A 13,565-nucleotide genomic window follows, 5' to 3' on the forward strand; every position below is an offset into this window, starting at 1 on the left:
GGGTCATGATGACCACCATAATGTCGACCATAACAAGCACAGCAGGCCAAAGTTAAAGGCATTGTTGGCACACTTTAAAACTTTAGAATAGGCTAATGCCCAAATTTATTTAGCAGGAGTCATGATCCTGAAGAATGTCTTTGAAGCCAACAAAAGGAAAGGCACATGATCAGATGTTAGATCGATGACAGGATTGGCAGACGGATCCACGGAGCAATGGTGAGGAGGGTGCTCGGGTCTCATTGAACACAACCGTGAATGAACCCTCATCGGGAACATCAGCAGTTTTTTGTCCACAGGAGGCACTGGCAGAACAGCAAGGCATACCGAAGGTAGATGTTCAAAGAGACATCAGGTGCAGTGATAGACTGGTTGCACACAACATATGACTGGTAGGAATGACAAGGACCAATCATGCTCCAATTCTACCAGAAACGGAGCATCAAAGAACTATACCATGCAATCACGGCAGAGCTGGGCTGGTGGTAGTAGCCCTATCACTCCGCTTAGTTAGGAAGGTACAACCACTGCGTATCAGGAACAACAGCAGTAGTATCCTGCTGATCAATGCCAAAGTCACCAGAAAGCCGCCAAAAGCCCCAGAAAAGAGTGAATGGATAGGTAAAGGAATGACTCTGAAGACAGTCTGGAAGATGGACACAAATCCAGATCCTACAGCCTTAAAGAAATGGACAATCCCAGTAGTGCTTGAAGCTTTGAATATTCTGGATACCAGCTCTCCTAAGTGCTTGGGGAAGTTGGTATTTAATAGGGATTGTATCTCAGCTGATGATCCTGCTGTCTGGAGAACATACGTCTCTCTATCCGATGTCAACGCAACTTATTTCTGGAGCAGTAGCGCCTCATCAATGTGAGGCTAAATTTATGCTACTCTTATCTCTTACGTTGGGGGAAATAAAACATGTCCACAAAACGTAACAATCTTGGAGACTGAAATTGCATAGGCAATTCCTGGTCTCATACAGCAAAAAGCTTTATTCATTCAGATGCTGGACAAATCAAAGGGACGGGAGTACCTTTCAGGAAACAGCCCACGTTTGCGACCCCGCATTGCAACAGCCAAGACGGGACACCTGTTAGCAATTCATTGAATGACTAACAGTAGTCTCACATTTGCTTCCGCTAAGAAAGACCTCTGTTCCACCGTTCAAATATTTATATTCAAAAAGCAACTCCCACTGTTCTTTAATATATCTATCACTGATCCACTTGTATCAGCCCACGGCAACATGTTTCAAACATTTTGAAAAACGAAAGGTGGAAATGGGCAGATTTATAATGCCTTGTATGAGCCATACTGTTGGTGGACTCTGCAACTGTGAAAGGCAACTTCTCTAGTTTTTCTATGTGAAGCATGGTGAAACTCACTTCCCTTTTAGCCATTGTCTGTTGTTCCCTGAATAAATTAAAAGCAGCAAACAAGTCACTACCATTTATATACTTCCATGGAACGTGGCAGTTTTTCAGAATCTGTAGTGTCCAACCTAACTGCATGATGGAACGCAGCTGACTTTGTCCATAGTGTAAAAAGGACATGACAATCTGAATGATGTCTATCGCAGATGACACTATGGCACTCATTACAACCCTGGCAGTCGGTGTAAAAGCGGCAGTAAGACCGCCAACAGGCCGGCGGTAAAAAAAATTGAATTATCACTGCGGTGGAAACCGGCAACATAGACAGCCACTTTAACACTCCAACCGCCACGGCAGTACAAACAAACAGCATGGCGGTCACCGCCAACAGACAGGCGGAAGACAATGTACTGCCCACACCATTATGAGAGGCCAATCCGCCATTTTTTCCAGGGTGGATTCAATGCGAACAAAAACACAGCAGAAACAGGACTTGGAAGGGAAAACTCTCACCGCTACACACCCCACGAGGAACCAGGACGCCAAGGAGCCGGAACTCCAAATTCTTCCTGTGATAGTCTTCCTGCTCCTCTACCAAGAACACGACCGACGGCGGCGATGACCACGGTGAGTACTGCACCTACGACACAGGGGAGGGGGGAGGGAAAAGAGAGTGACACACACACGCAACACGCAACACCCCCACCCACACCCTCACACACAACAACACACACACCAATACATGCTGAAACATTACATTCCCCCCCCCCAACCACCCCTGGAAGAATGCAAGGACAAAAGGAAATGAGTTGAAGAATTGTAATCAGGAAAAATCCATTACTCAAAAATATATATGCACTATTAACAAATATGTCCACCAAGAATTCAAGTCCATGTACTGCACCTACATAGTCAGTGGACCACTGGGCCCAAAATGCATGGGAGAGGCCTACACTCAATACCCGATCCAAATGGAGAGAACACTGCAGGGGCATCAGATCGAAATAAAACAGGCACCTCAGGGGGAAGGGAAGGGGGGGCACCTCAGCCGGATGAGTGCACAATGCCAGCTCCATGAAGGGGCTCCATGCCCATTGAGGTATCCTGGAGAGTGCAAAGCCGCAGTCTCTCAAGTCTCTCCAGTGGGTGGGTTGCCCACTGCTTTATCCTGGGGAGTGCAAAGCCACAGTCTCACAAGTCTCTCCAGTTGGTGGTTTGCCCACTGCTTTATCCTGGGGAGTGCAAAGCCACATTCTCACAAGTCTCTCGAGTGGGTGGTTTGCCCACTGCTTTATCCTGGGGAGTCCAAAGCCACAGTCTCACAAGTCTCTCTAGTGGGTGGTTTGCCCACTGATTGATCCTGGGGAGTGCAAAGCCACAGTCTCCAAGTCTCTCCAGTGGGTGGTTTGCCCACTGCTTTATCCTGGGGAGTGCAAAGCCACAGTCTCTCATGTGGATAACAGTCTCCACTGTTATGGAGGGGGCTTTGTGCCCAGAGTGCTTCATCCTGCCAAGGACAGAAGTAGTGGATGCCTTTCTCCACTGTTTCTGGAGGGGGCTTTGTGCCAAGAGTGCTTCATCCTGCCAAGGACAGAGGTAGTGGATCTGACACTCCACTGACGGTGGGGCAACATGGAAGCTGTCCAGGCCCCTGGAACTGACCACCAGCCTCGTACGAATGACCACTGGGGATGGCAGCCATGTCTGCGGTGGTGCCACTGGCACAGGATGTGGCGTGGCCGCTGGCAGTGCTGGCGGCGGGCTCAGTAGCTGCAGTGCTTGTGGCGCTCATTGGGCAATGGTGCTGGTGGGGGGCTCACTGAGCGTGCTGCTGGTGGCGGTGTCCTGAGAGGCGGGGCTGGTGGGGGGCTCACTGAGCTTGTTGCTAGTGGCGGTGTCCTGAGCGGCAGTGCTGGTGGGGGGCTCGCTGAGCTTGCTGCAGGCGACGGTGTCCTGAGTGGCGGTGCTGGTGGTGGCCTCACTGAGCTTGCTGCTGGCGGCGGTGTCCTGAGCGGCAGTGCCAGTGGTGGCCTCACTGAGCTTGCTGCTGGCGGCGGTGTCCTGACTGGCGGTGCCTCTGGCTGCAGTGCATGTGGCTGTGCCGGTGGCAGTCTTGTCCACCGTGCAGGTTGGCAGCGACTTCCCTTTCTTTCTCTGGCCCTTCCCCACCTTGGATGGTGGCGCAGCTGTCTTGCCACTCCCAACTGTTGTCCTGGCTGAGCCCTTGGTGGCAGGTGTTTTGGCCTTCTCCCTCCGGACTGTGGGCAACTTCTTTTGTTTTGGAGGTGGGGGAATGTCCTTGGCCTCGCTCCTTGGGACACTGGCTACCCTGCTGCTTGGCACACTCCAGAAGCTGGTTACTGCTGGCACCACTGTTCCTGGTGATGTGGTGGCTGAGGTGCTGGGTTGGGACCTGGAAAGGTAGGCCCTAGGGGACGGAAGGGGTGGGGGAGGTTAATGGAAGAGGTCAAGGTTTGACAGGAAAAGTTTTTTAGACACACTGGGACGGGTAGATGGAGGGGGTTTGGGAGTGGAGGAAGAGGTAGTGGTTGTAGGAAGTGTTTGTTTGATGACTTTGGGTGAAGGTGCCTGGGCTGCAGGATGTCATGAGGTGAATGGCTGTTGGGTGGGTGTGTGACTGCGTTTGTGTAGTTTGGAAGGAGGGCTCACAGACACAATGGGAGAGGACACAGGGGATGTGTGAATGGTAGTGGGGGTGGTGAGTGCACGTGAGCAGTGTGTGGTGATCGGCGTGCTGGTGATGGACGTAGTGGCTGAAAATGTAGTGCATGCAGGTGTGAGTGGAGATGTGACAGGGAGGGAGGAGGGAGACGTGGAGGAGGGTACACAATGGAGGAAGTGGATGTTGGTATGTGTGCATGGGTATGATGCTTGTGTGAGTGCCTGTGGGATGTGTGGTGCTTATGTTTGCCAGAGCTACCCTTGTGTGTTGAGATGTGTGCATGCTGGTCTGATGGTATGCTTGGGATAGGCTGAGGTACTGGGGATTTGGTCTGGGTGGAGGAAGTTGGAGGGGGGAGGCTGGACACAGGGACAATGGCTGCCATCAGTGCTGAGGCCAGACTATGAAATTCTCTCTGTTGGGCTGCCTGGCCAGAATGAATGCCCTCCAGGTATGCATATGTCTGTTGAAACTGCCTCTGTACACCCTGGATGGCATTCAGAATGGTAGACTGCCCAACAGTGAGGGATCTGAGGAGGTCAATGGCCTCCTCACTGAGGGCAGCAGGGCTGACTGGGGCAGGGCCTGAGGTGCCTGGGGTGAAGGAGATGCCCACCCTCCTGGGTGAGCGGCCACGGGGCACACGCTGAGGGGCTGCTGGGAGGGCGGTGCTGGTAGGGGGGTTTGCGGCTGTACGTGTATATGCGGTGGGCACAGAGCGGCCCGCCACCGCAAGGGAGCTCCCATCAGAGGAGGAGTCGGTGTTGATGGTCTCAGTTCCTGTCCCCACCACGGAGCTCCCCTCGCCCTCCGTCCCGCCTGATGATGCTAATGCACACAAGAACAGGGAGACCACAAAGAGGGGGGAAAGTAGAAAGACATGTTCAGTGCATGCAATACCGCTACTGTTGGCGGACACTGCAGACACAGCAGCCCTCTGCACTACGCCATGCACTTTGAGTTCCCTAATTGATCACAGGGACATGGGATACAAGGCCTATGCCCGATTGCTGCTCACATGCAAGTCACAGGAGCCTGACTAGGTGTAGATGGCTCTTACCACCGGTGGGGATGGGGTGCCACTGAGCCTGCCTCACAAAGGGTCCTTCCTTACAAGGCTCGCCCTAGCCTAGGGGAATCCACAGCCCACCTTCCACACATGGACACCTCCAATGCGCGCTGAATCAGATGGATGTGAGTGTACTCACCCCCTTGTGGCTGCTGTGATGCCCTCTAGCGCCCATCAAACTCCGGATACGCCACCGCCAGGATCCGGAACATCAGGGGGGTCATGGTGCGACGGGCACCCCACCCATGTTGGGAGGCCATCCCCAGCTGGGACTCCGCCGTCTTCTTGCTCCAGCGGTAGTGGGTTCTCCGTCTGTGGTGGACCCCCAGGGCCCGGACGGCCTTGGCGATGGCACGGCAAATATTCTTCTTCTGGTGGGTGCTGACCTACAGGAATAGTACAGGGGAAAAGGAAAAACTATAACCGTCCGGACTGTCACAGTCATTGGCCCACATTCCCACCCTTGCCCTGACGCACATCCGCTCACCGTTGTTTCATGCACTCCCCATTCCCCCCTCTCCCATCCACACCACTCCAAACAGGCATTGCCCATACAGCATGCTCACAGTGTACTCACCAGTTTGTCTGGAGGACCATAGAGTAGTGTGTACTGGGGGAGGACCCCATCCACGAGCCTCTCCAACTCCTCCGATGTGAAGGCAGGGACCCTTTCCCCAGACACTTGAGCCATTGTCGCTTCCAGACTGAGGTCACAGCAGCACTTGCAGTGTAGGTCCTCTCCTGTCGAAGATCAGGTATCAAGTGAGTGAACAGAGAGAAAATGGCGGCCACGTCCGCGGCGGTGCGTACCGTCACCGGCGGCGTACATCGTCATTGGCTCCTGGGACCCATAGGGTCCAATGTTAACCAATGCAGGACTGTGCCGCAGTCTTGGACCGCCTACCGCGACGGTGTACAACGCCAGTGCAGTTACCTCATACCCCCTTGTCCCACATTACAGGTCAGGCAGCCGCCATTTCAGGGGGCCACATGGCATTAATTTTAAATGCGTCACACATATCTAGGCCTTGCATACACACTAAGACAGGCACATAGCGGATTGACAAATGTGTGCAATAAAGTTGTTTATTTCGTACCTCAGTGTTGGCTGGCCCTCTGATCGCTGTTCTCATCCATAGAGCACGTCCGCTGGGGCAGGTGAGGAGATGGCGGCATACTCCAGTGTACAGACTGCTGGTGGATTTGTTGACAATGGAAGAGCGACATGTAATAGTCACCTACAGACTTGATCGTCCACACAATCCAGGAACTGTGTACCTAGTTGGAGCCAGACCTGATGTCAGCTATCCGCCGTCGCACAGGAATCCCCCTCTAGTGCAGGTCCTGTCAGTACTCCATTTCCTGGCAAGTGGGTCCTTTCAAACAACAGTTGCCATTGCACCAGGCATGTCCCAGACAATGTTCTCTTACATGTTGTTCAGAGTGTTGTCTGCCCTGCTGAAACACATGTGCAGCAACATAGTTTTCCCTCAGGTGCAGGATTTGCCTACAGTGAAAGGTGACTTCTATGCCTTGGGACATATCCCCAACATCATAGGTGCAATTGATGGGACACATGTGGCCTTGGTCTCCCCGCAGGAGTGAACAGGTGTACAGAAACCGGAGGAGTTACCATTCAATGAATGTGCAGATGGTGTGTTTGGCTGACCAGTACATCTCCCATGTGAACGCCAAGTTTCCTGGCTCAGTGCATGACGCTTACATTCTGAGAAATACCAGCATCCCTTAGGTGATGGGGCAACTCCAGAGACACCATGTGTGCCTATTAGGCGAGGACATGGACCCTATACAGTGTAAATAGTTGTCTGGGGTTGTCTCTAAGGGTTAGTGTGTGTCTAACAGTTGTCCCTCGACATTTGCAGGTGACTCTGGCTACCCCAACCTGTCATGGACCCCAGTGAGGAATCCCAGGACAAGGGCAGAGGAACACTATAATGAGGCACATGGGCGAACTAGGAGGGTTATAGAGAGGACCTTCGGCCTCCTGAAGGCCAGGTACAGGTGCCTCCATATGACAGGTGGTTCCCTATACAACTCACCAAAGAAGGTGTGCTAGATCATCGTGGCCTGCTGTATGCTGCACAACTTGGCTTTGCGACAACAGGTGCCTTTTCTGCAGGAGGATGGTCCTGAAGTAGGTGTTGTGGTAGTTGTGGAGCCTGTGGACAGTGAAGTAGAGGAGGCAGAAGAAGAGGACATAGACAACAGAAACACCGTAATCCATCAATACTTCCAGTGAGACACAGTTAAGAAGACATCACTGCCTCCTACATCTGATAAAATTGTTCGACCTCACATCTGTCTGTCACTTTCACCCAGTGTATGGACCCTGATTTGTCACTTTCCCTTTCGATTTCACAGATGTGGGTCCCACTGTGTGACCTCTACTATGTTACCTCATGGACTAGAGCTGTGTGACATAGGTATGTTGACAATACAATGGACATAGCTATTTCCCTCAGTTATTGCAAATACACAATTGTGAAAGCACAGACTGACTACAGATTGTTTTGTGATTTAAGGGTGTTTATTTAAGTGCTAAATAGTGGAGGGGGTTGTAAAATGGTCAGGGGTGATGTCCATGGCAGAGTCCAGTCTATTAGTCTCACAGGTGCATTGTCCAAAGGGGCATAGGAAGTGGAGCTAGGGCAGTTTAAGGATGGTCAAGGTGACAGAGTGGGACAGAAGGATGACATTCAGGGTGGTCTCATTTCTTAGGGGTGTCTTGGCATTGTTCTCTGTCTTTGTCCTGGATCTCAGGGACCGCTTGCGGGGTGGTTCTCCATCTGCAGGGGGTGGGGTGCTGGTGTCGTGGTCCTGTGGCGGTGCCTCCTGTCCACTAGCGCCGGAGGAGGTGGTGGGCAGTTCATCGTCCAGGCTAGTATCAGGGGCCCCTTGTTGTGCCACAGTGTCTCTCCTGGTGTTTACGAGGTCCTTCAGCACCACTACAATGGTGCCCAGGGTGGTAATGATGGATTGGAGTTCCTCCCTGAACCCCAAATAGTGTTCCTCCTGCAGCCGCTGGGTCTCCTGAAACTTGGCCAGTACTGTTGCCATCGTCTCCTGGGAATGATGGTAGGCTCCCATGATGTTGGAGAGGGCCTCGTGGAGAGTGGGTTCCCTGGGCCTGTCCGCCCCCTGTCGCACAGCAGCCCTCCCAGTTCCCCGGTTTTCCTGGGTCTCTGTCCCCTGAACCGTGTGCCCACTACCACTGCCCCCAGGTCCCTGCTGTTCTTGGGGTGGTGAGTTAGCCTGGGTTCCCTGTAGTGGTGGACACACTGCTGCTTCACGTGTCCTGGGGCCAGAAGTATGGGCCCACTGGGAGGGTGCTGTGCTGGTGTTCCCTGAGGACTGAGGCTCTGTGGTGGCCTGTGCCTGTGTCAGGGGAACCAATTGTCCCGAGGTCCCAGATGGGCCGGGATGGTCATCTAGATCCAGTTGGACGGAGCTGCTGTCATCACTGTGGGCCTCTTCTGTGGGTGGAGTGGACATGTCTGGAACCTCCTGTCCGGTGACGTTGGGTAGGGGACCTGCAGGGGTGTAAAGGCGTGATTATTGCATCTATGTGTGCCATGGTGTGCAATGGGTGGGTGATTCTGTACCCCAGTGCTTCCATTCCTGTGTAGGACCTTGTGTGATAATTGTTTAGGGGTCTGTGTGGGTATGTGTAGTGGACATGCATTGGTGATGGGTGTCCATGCTTTGTTGATGCATGCAGGGCTTGGTGTTGGGATGTGTGGTTTGTAATAGTGGGACGTATGTGAGGAGTTGGAGTGATGGGGGTGAGGGCGAGGGTGGGGGTATGTGATGGCATGCAGGTAGGGCGGGGGATGAAGTAGTTAAAGATTTAACTCACCAGAGTCCATTCCTCCAGCTACTCCTGCGAGGCCCTCAGGATGAAGTATAGCCAAGACCTGCTCCTCCCATGTTGTTAGTTGTGGGGGAGGAGGGGGGGTCTGCCGCCAGTCCTCTGAACCGCAATGTGGTGTCTGGATACCACAGAACGCACCTCCCCGTAGGTCGTTCCACCTCTTCCTGATGTCATCCTGTGTTCTTGGGTGCTGTCCCACTGCTTTGACCCTGTCCACGATTCTGCGCCATAGCTCCATCTTCCTAGCTATGGTGGTGTGCTGCACCTGTGATCCGAATAGCTGTGGCTCTGCCCGGATGATTTCCTCCACCATGACCCTGAGCTCCTCCTCAGAAAACCTGGGGTGTCTTTGCGGTGCCATGAGGTGGTGTGGGTGATGTGTAAGGTGGTGTGTGTTGTGATGTGTGGGGTAATGTTTAGGGGTGTGTGGTGTTTTGCGCATGGATGTGTATGTGTGATGGTGTTGTGTGCCTCTGCAAGCAGGTGTTGTTTTTGCTTTGCTGTCTCTCTGGCCTTCTTCAAAAAAAATTGTAGTAAGGGTTTGTGGGTAATGTGCGTGTGTGTTTTATATTGTATTGGGTGTGTGGGAGTGGTGTGTGTATGTGTATCAGGTTTGTCCAATGTGGTAGTGTTTTGTAAATGTGTGTGTGTTTTGAGCGCGGCGGTGTGTACTGCCAATGGAATGCCGTGGTTGAAAGACTGCCGCGTGGATTTGTGGGTCACGATAGTGTGGGCATATTCCTGTTGGCGTGACGGTAGAGGTTTTGTTATCGCCAGTTTATCACTGAATTTTGGTGTGGCGGACTTGTGTGGGTGTCTAGATTTTGGTGGATTCTGAGCTGTGGGTCGTAATAGCTGTGGCAGAATTCCACGCCCACGGCTGTGTGTTGGCGGTCTTCTGCGCAGCGGAAAACGCCATTTACCGCCAATGTTGTAATGAGGGCCTATGTTGTTAAGGGAGTAAATCCTGTTGGACAGAGTGTTCATGCCATTGTGGACTACAGCTAAAGCATTTTCCAAATTCCTTAATCTATCCGCCTTAAATGTGCAGCAGCTTCTATTTGAGAAAGCTTCCAGATCTCATTATATAAATCTTAGATTAATTTTTTAGAGCATGGCTTCCTTGGACCTGCCAAGCAGTCCTGTAAGTCTATATTATCAGAAAGAGTATTGAGATGTTCCTCAACTGCTGCTAAGGTGTTATTCTGTAACCAATGCTGGCAAAGTTAACTCACACTGTATGTAGTATCTATACCCCAGCGTTGACCCGAGACAAAGCAACGGTCTAGCCGGGTAATCTTGAAACCCCCTGAGGAATTCACAAAACACGCCTGACACCCATTTGTGTCCACTGGCCACAATAACCACCACTCAGGACTGGAAAGTGAAAAATTATAGGTACCAGTCTGAACGTTTGCATTAATTTCTTCCTCTGTGATACTGAGAAAGGACTGCCAATTGTTGAATTTTGCCGATGTGGGGATACTGGCGCATTCATTTCCTTAATTTTTGCTAACCCTAGACAAGATGTCTGTTGAATTGTGTCATTTAAAAAGATCATTTGGACAGGAATGAGGCATTCTCTAAATAAAGCTCCCCTACCCTGAATTTGCCAATCTTGTGTTCCCCATACACTCTTTACATCAGTAGTGTTTTTCCAGTATCTGTAGTCTTCAACTGCAAGTCAGGAAACAAAGGAATCTGAATAAATAAATTTTCTGTTTCTTAGCAAACTTTTCCTAATTTTCAAAGATGGTAATTTGAAATATGACTGGGCATTCTCAACGTCATGCCCAGAAAAATATGTGAATTTATCTGAATAATGTTTTGGGTTCCCCACAGGTGGAGTTGAACAGTGTTCCCACTGTGTGTACTTGAATACTGATCTGTGTCTAGTTGCACTGTGCAGGTGGTATTTTCCCCAGTTGTTATAGAAGAACATTTCCCCATAATGCTTTGTGTTAGTGTACACATCATCACTTTCAAATACAGTGTAATCCTTCATTTCATCTAACATGGAATCAACTGTTTGGACATCCCAGTCATCGGAAACAACACCAGGTATAATTACATCATTGAAATATTAAAGACATGAGGAATTTAAATGACCTCAGCAGGTCCATATATATCAAATGGAACTTTATCCCACACAATCCCATCAGGAATCGGTACTGCTGAAATGTTCACAAGGGACAAGTCTATTCGGACCTCATGTAAGAAAAGATATAGAGTTAGGACTTCCTCCACCAGCTCAACAGAGGAGAGTTCAGGAAGGTAATGACCATTTATAAGCAGGAAGAAAACAGTCACAAAACCAATTCAAAGAAAAAATGCAAGCAATATCATAGATTACCATTGATAGTTCCATTAACAACAATTAAATTGTTATTTTTGAGCCATATGTAAAGCTTACGTGTCTTTGAAACAGTTTCAATTGTAGGTGCGGATGAAGTTAAAGAAAAGTCATCAATGTCGATGAAGTAACCAGAAGCAGTCTCTGCAAACACAGGAACTGGTGCATTACTGGTGGATGGATCCATTTTGCGTGGAGGATCATAGTAGCCAATGTCGTCAGTTTGCATTGTGTTGGAGTAGAAGACAGCCACGTCTTTGACAGGTGGTATCATTGAAGTGGTAACAGGAATCAGCAAGAGCTTGTTTTCCACCCTCCCCTTACTTGAGGAAGCATTCGTAGTATCATTGTCCATGCTGTTGTTGTCAGAAATATTGTTGTGTCTTCTTTAAATAGGTATGTCTTGTTGGGTAGTGAGAGGGGACTGGGAACTACCCAAGGGACATCTGGTTCTACTGTGCAGGATCAGCCACATGATGAAGTTTGGTGTTGTCAATAGAGATGACTCTGTTTGCTTTGGAACCAGGCAGTGGTGGTAATATGACAGTTCTGGTGCCTCATATTCCCAGGACTTGGACCGGAGCTCTGTATGATTGGCCGAATTCCTTCTTCACAGCAATCTTCTCATGAACCAGAATCCCAACTTTAGCAATCCAGCCATTAGAAGTTGTTGACAAATCCCTTATGCCTAAGGTGGCAGCCCTAGCGAATGATTTATCATCACGAAATAGCTGACTCCTGTAAGCCAGTGAGCCATTCTTTTATGTCAGTAGGTGTATCTTCTGCCACCAAACCAGGGTCATCTAGATCTGGGACATACATAGGTATCCCAAGGAGAACCTCATAGGGAGTGCGTAACCTCAAGGACCTTCTTTGCAGATTATTCAGTGCTCTCTGGACCCAATATGGGTGATGAAGCCAGCTGCAGCCAGAACCTAATACTCTTGCTGTTAAGGACTGCTTTAGATCTTGATTCCTCCTCCTCACAACTGAACTTCCCTCAGGATGGTAGGGTGAGGAGTAATGGAGTTCAACATCCATCATCCCATTGGTGTCCCTGAATGCCTTAGAGGAAAAAGCAGGGCCCTGGCCCGAATGGAATGATGCAACCGCAAATGTACCAATAAATATCAGCAAGTCTTTTATAGCAGTTTGAGCATCAGCGGACCACTGAGGCTTAGCCACAGGAATCTAGAACAAGAATCTACAGCAACTAGGATGTACTTGTATGCACTACCACCACAATAGTCCAGATACACACACTGTAGTGGTCTGGTGGACACTAAGAGGGATGCCTGCGGAGGGCGTTTGATGTTTGAGCCCTTTATCGGCTGGCGGATGTCAAAGCAAAGGACATATTGCTTGGTCTGTTTGTATGGACCTGGCCACCAGAATCATTTCTGTAAGAGTGTTATTGTGGCTGCAATATCAGAATGTGCAGAAGTGACACCCTCATGAGCTTCTTTTATCAGATTTAGGGCTTCATTAGGAACTTGGCTGTAATCACTGCCGACTGCCGGACTGAGGGTGAACAAAAGACAACCAGTGGCAGTGAACTGCACACCGGCGCATAATGATGTCAAAAACACAGCCCACCCAAATATTTACAACCTCCACTCACCGCCAGGGCCAATGACGGCAGAAAGGCAGGACACAGCACTCCGCCACCATCATCCCTACAAAACTCCCGCCCACCAAATAATGATGCACAAATCAGAAATGGGAACCGCCATCAACAGAAGCACACATTCGCAAATTTGAAAAACACAAAGCCGACACACATCCTCATCACTATAAAACACACTCACATACAACCCACAATCCTTTGCAACGCCAACAGCACCACAGAAAACCACAACACACCTACAAACAACCACCACACAAGTAACACACATAACACACCACCCACAACACACACTGTGGCATCCCCTAAGCTCCCCTACTTCACAGACAGGGAGCTGAGGAACATGGTGGATGAAATACTCAGGGTCAAACCACAGCTTTTTGGGGCACAGGTGCAGCAGACGCCCATGGTCAAGAAGATGGAGCTATGGCAGAGGATAGTCAACAAGATCCCCCACCTCCTCCTCCCGAATACACTGACTGGAAGGCAAGGGTCTAGGCTATCCTGCACATGGAAGGCCTCACTGGACTCCCTGGAGGACTGGACTCGGGTAAGTTAACTACACCA

Source organism: Pleurodeles waltl, chromosome 4_1 (genome assembly GCF_031143425.1).
Source record: "Pleurodeles waltl isolate 20211129_DDA chromosome 4_1, aPleWal1.hap1.20221129, whole genome shotgun sequence".
In the NCBI taxonomy this organism is placed as follows: Eukaryota; Metazoa; Chordata; class Amphibia; order Caudata; family Salamandridae; genus Pleurodeles; species Pleurodeles waltl.